Raw genomic sequence first — 5,122 nt, forward strand, 5'->3', positions numbered from 1 at the left:
CTCGGCTCGGCGCAGTACGCCGCCGCGTCGCACGAGTACGGCCCCATGGAGGTCTGGGCACTTATCGCTGCTACTGTAAGGGGCCGTACGGCCCCGGCCGACATTGTACCGTAGTGCGATTTTCGTCTTGCGCGTGCTCGTGGCGGTGTCCGCGCACCGTTGCGACGTCGACAATCGTGCCCACGACTACGCGAGCGCTGGAAGAGACAAAGTCCGAAACCGCGTGTGCCGGGGCGGCGCGAGCGCGACGCCTTTGACGCAACTTTTGCGTACAAGCCGCCGCACGGCCACGACGGAGCCGGTGTCACCCTGCAGAGGGCTGCACTGTAGCACGCCGGGAACCGGCAAAGAACCGCGCAGACGTCGTCGTTGGCCGCGGCGTTGCCGCGAGCACGCGAAGAGACAAAGTCCGAAACGACGTCAGCCGGGGCGTCGAGCACGCCGCCCGCACTGTTCGCACTCGTGCTCGGAAATGGCGAAGGGGCCGTGCTAGCGTGCCTCGAATCGATCGGCCGGGGGCCCCGTAGGGCGACAGACAGGCAATTGTGCAGGAAACCGTACTGGCCATTGGCGAGAAATTGCCGTTCGCGCATTCGGTGGACGCGCTGCGCTTTCACGACTTCGGCATTGTGCTGCCGACGTAAGCTTTCAATCTTGCTCGCGGCGTTACGAGGCGGCACGATTTTCGCCAAACGCTCGTCGAAAGTGGCACGAGTACGGCCCCATGGAGGTCTGGGTACTTATCGCTGCTATTATATGGGGGTCCCAGAGAGCAGTCGCCCCCAAAGCGACCTGGGTGTTTGATATGCGGCGGGCTTCGTGCCCGTCAAGCGTGTCCCCGGTATCGCTCCCGTGGATCCCACAGCTGACGTCTGCAGCCTCATCCGCTTGATGCGTTAGGGGCTGGTTGTCGGACGACGCTTTTTCCACGATATCGAAGTGTGTTCCGCATCGTCCTCGGACGAATCAAATACGAAAGCGCCGAAGGCGCGGGCGTGACCCGTCGCCTAGCGGCTTTGCCGTCTCGGCTACGTTGCAAGTGTCGGTCGGTCCACCAGTGCTGCGGGCTCGAGAGAAACCGCAAGCCGCGATCGAGTCGACACAACCGGTCTATCGAGAATGTTGCGTGCTTCTTGCCGCGTGGCGATACCCGGCCCTGCGGGGAGGGCGCCGTTGCGAGCTCGAACGCCGTCGTCTCGGACTGTGCAAAGTGCTACCCTTTGCGAGAACGAAGCGTGTTGGGGCGCCTGAAGGTGGCCTCGGCATCGCAAAAACGGCGTCCGGCCTGCTTGAAAGGCTGGACGCGCAGTTGAACGATTACCTGGTTGATCCTGCCAGTAATCATATGCTTGTCTCAAAGATTAAGCCATGCATGTCTAAGTACATGCCGAAATAAGGCGAAACCGCGAATGGCTCATTAAATCAGTTATGGTTCCTTAGATCGTTTCTTCCTACTTGGATAACTGTGGCAATTCTAGAGCTAATACATGCAGTGAGCCTGAAGCCCTTTGGGCGACGGGTGCTTTTATTAGACCAAGATCGATCGGGTTTCGGCCCGTATTGTGTGGTGACTCTGGATAACTTTGTGCTGATCGCATGGCCACGAGCCGGCGACGTTTCTTTCAAGTGTCTGCCTTATCAACTTTCGATGGTAGGTTACTTGCTTACCATGGTTGTTACGGGTAACGGAGAATCAGGGTTCGATTCCGGAGAGGGAGCCTGAGAAACGGCTACCACATCCAAGGAAGGCAGCAGGCGCGCAAATTACCCACTCCCGGCACGGGGAGGTAGTGACGAAAAATAACAATACGGGACTCTTTTGAGGCCCCGTAATTGAAATGAGTACACTCTAAATCCTTTAACGAGGATCAATTGGAGGGCAAGTCTGGTGCCAGCAGCCGCGGTAATTCCAGCTCCAATAGCGTATACTAAAGCTGCTGCGGTTAAAAAGCTCGTAGTTGGATCTCAGTTCCAGACGAGTAGTGCATCTACCCGATGCGACGGCTCGGACTGAACATCATGCCGGTCCTTTCTTGGTGCACTTCATTGTGTGCCTCGAGAAGGCCGGTGCTTTTACTTTGAAAAAATTAGAGTGCTCAACGCAGGCGAGTCGCCTGAATAAACTTGCATGGAATAATAGAACAAGACCTCGTTTCTGTTCTGTTGGTTTTTGGAATACGAGGTAATGATTAAGAGGGACAGACGGGGGCATTCGTATTGCGGCGCTAGAGGTGAAATTCTTGGACCGTCGCAAGACGAACTACTGCGAAAGCATTTGCCAAGAATGTTTTCTTTGATCAAGAACGAAAGTCAGAGGTTCGAAGGCGATCAGATACCGCCCTAGTTCTGACCATAAACGATGCCAACCAGCGATCCGCCTGAGTTACTCAAATGACTCGGCGGGCAGCTTCCGGGAAACCAAAGTGTTTGGGTTCCGGGGGAAGTATGGTTGCAAAGCTGAAACTTAAAGGAATTGACGGAAGGGCACCACCAGGAGTGGAGCCTGCGGCTTAATTTGACTCAACACGGGAAAACTTACCCGGCCCGGACACTGGGAGGATTGACAGATTGAGAGCTCTTTCTTGATTCGGTGGATGGTGGTGCATGGCCGTTCTTAGTTGGTGGAGCGATTTGTCTGGTTAATTCCGATAACGAACGAGACTCTAGCCTATTAAATAGGTGCGGGGTTCCCAGCACCTTACAACCTTCTTAGAGGGACAAGCGGCTCCTAGCCGCACGAAACAGAGCAATAACAGGTCTGTGATGCCCTTAGATGTCCGGGGCCGCACGCGCGCTACACTGAAGGAAGCAGCGTGTCTTTATCCCTGTCTGAAAAGACTGGGTAACCCGTGGAACTTCTTTCGTGATTGGGATAGGGGCTTGCAATTGTTCCCCTTGAACGAGGAATTCCCAGTAAGCGCGAGTCATAAGCTCGCGTTGATTACGTCCCTGCCCTTTGTACACACCGCCCGTCGCTACTACCGATTGAATGATTTAGTGAGGTCTTCGGACCGATGTCCGGCGCGGCCTTTCGGTTGCGCCGGTCTGTTGGAAAGATGACCAAACTTGATCATTTAGAGGAAGTAAAAGTCGTAACAAGGTTTCCGTAGGTGAACCTGCGGAAGGATCATTACCGGATTGTGAAGGGTGGCGAGCGCCATTGTTTCTACCCCGTGTGGGTGAAGCAGCTCGCTGCGCCCGACGCTTTCCGCCGCTGGCCCCGCTTGGACGCGGGGACGGCTATACCCGAACATGCCGGGGACTGCCTGAATTTTGAGGGGCGCCCCGTGCCAAATTTGTTGCGCCCAGTGGACGCCGGCTGCAACCTTGGACGGTTGGCTTGGCCGCGCCCGCGGGTAGAAACGGCGTAACGCACACTGGGTGGGCTTTCTGTCCGCTTTGGCGCTCTTGCGCGGAATGGGAGTAAGACGACCCGACCTGCTGCTTTGCCCAGTACGAGGGGAACGGCGAAGCGTGCGGTCGGTCAAGGAACTGACGGTCGAGAGCTAATGCCGCTGCCGCTTAGTACACACACGGAACCGTGGTGCGAGCGCTCTCCCGTCCTCCGCGGCAAACGCTGCCGAGTCTGAAAAAGTCTGGCGGCTGCCGGTCGCTTCCTGCGGCGAGTATGGAGTAACGACCCGACTTTGTTGCCGCCCAAGTACTAAAGGAACGGTGTGGCGCTCGGTCGGTCATGGAACTGTCGGTATGAGGGTGCGGCTGCCAAGTACGGAAGGAACCGTGGCCTAAAGTGCTCTCCCGTCCTCCGCGGCAAATGCCACCGAGTCCGAAAGGGCCGGAGGCTGCCGGTCGGCTCCTGCTCGTGACGCGCGAGGTGTCGAGATCGCGGTTTAATGCGACGACGTCTGCAGGCTATTCGCCCGCCGCCGAGGGAAAGGCGGCGTTGCTGCGAAGTACCGAAGGAAACGCGGCTTTGCTACGTCGGAAGCGTTCTGCGGTTAGCGGACTTGTGCGCTTTGGGAAGGCGCCGCACGTCGAAAGAGGAAGTACGGACAGACGAGGGACTGTAGTCCCGGATTCGAACGCACTTGCGGCCAGGCCCTTGCTGGCTTCGTCTTCCGCCTCAAGTAGACTTGTTGTGGCGCCGGCGCAGGGAGCCGTCCCTGGCACTGGCCGAGTGGTTTTGGAGAGCTGCGCGAGTACGCGCGCCGGGCTCTTGTCTTTCGTCTCAAGTAGGCTGTTGGATCAACAGCGGTTATGCTGCGGCGATCTGCCGATGCGAAAGTGTGTGTGTGTTTGAGGCCCTTCTATGAACCTACTGCTGACTGAAGCGAAGCACGTCGATGGGGGTGAAGCCCTGCCCGTGGCCGTGTAGCCGTTAAAGACTCCACAGCGGCTTAGCCCTAATCATGGCTCTGTCGCTCTTTGCAATTTTTAGTGGAGCGATGTGAACGTGCACACGAGACACACGGGTCCGGTGGTTGGATGGCAGGTAAAACCGGCTTCGAGTGCGCGCAAACGGCATAAGCTACCTCGAGGGCAAGCGAGGAAGGCGTGGGCGCAAAACACACGCGCGAGTAGCAGGAGTGGAGTGCCATTAGGCTTTCAGCTGCTGAGACGCGGCCGCCGAAAGAGCGAGACTGGAGGAGCGCACGCCGAAAGGCGCTCTTCGAAACCACACACAGGGAGACGCCACGTGCCTAAAACCCTGGTTGTACTGTACTGAATTGAACAAACTATTTTTCACGACTCTAAGCGGTGGATCACTCGGTTCTCGGGTCGATGAAGAACGCAGCCAGCTGCGAGACTTGGTGTGAATTGCAGGACACACTGAGCACTGATTCTTTGAACGCACATTGCGGCCTTGGGTCTTCCCTTGGCTTCGTCTGTCTGAGGGTCGGATCACATATCAAGAGAGACTTCGGCGCACAGGGAACGTGCGTCCGTCGACTCGTTTTGACCGCGTCGGCATCATGGACAGTACGTTGAGCGCTAAAGCCACGCGCCAGCGGCCTCACGAGAGGGAGACGGTGGCAAACCGTTGTGCCAATTCTTCGAAAAGACGGAAACGAGGCATTACTACTGCAGCGTGACGAGTGCGCGCCTCTAGCAAGACCGCCGCAGGATGGAGTCGGATACCTGCAGGGAAAGAGCGGTCCAA

General features: G+C 57.4%; 2 non-coding genes across 2 annotated transcripts; both read left to right on the forward strand.

Annotated features, from left to right (window-relative positions):
• The first annotated feature begins 1,318 nt into the window (after positions 1–1,318).
• LOC140214634 (small subunit ribosomal RNA) lies at positions 1,319–3,133 on the forward strand. Its single transcript, XR_011891571.1, has one exon. It is a non-coding gene; the product is annotated as a small subunit ribosomal RNA (ribosomal RNA).
• A 1,575-nt stretch (positions 3,134–4,708) lies between these two features.
• LOC140214639 (5.8S ribosomal RNA) lies at positions 4,709–4,861 on the forward strand. The gene has a single exon (XR_011891576.1). It is a non-coding gene; the product is annotated as a 5.8S ribosomal RNA (ribosomal RNA).
• Positions 4,862–5,122: the final 261 nt, after the last annotated feature.

The sequence above is a fragment of the Dermacentor andersoni genome, unplaced genomic scaffold (assembly GCF_023375885.2).
Source record: "Dermacentor andersoni unplaced genomic scaffold, qqDerAnde1_hic_scaffold ctg00000528.1, whole genome shotgun sequence".
NCBI classification, from domain to species: domain Eukaryota; kingdom Metazoa; phylum Arthropoda; class Arachnida; order Ixodida; family Ixodidae; genus Dermacentor; species Dermacentor andersoni.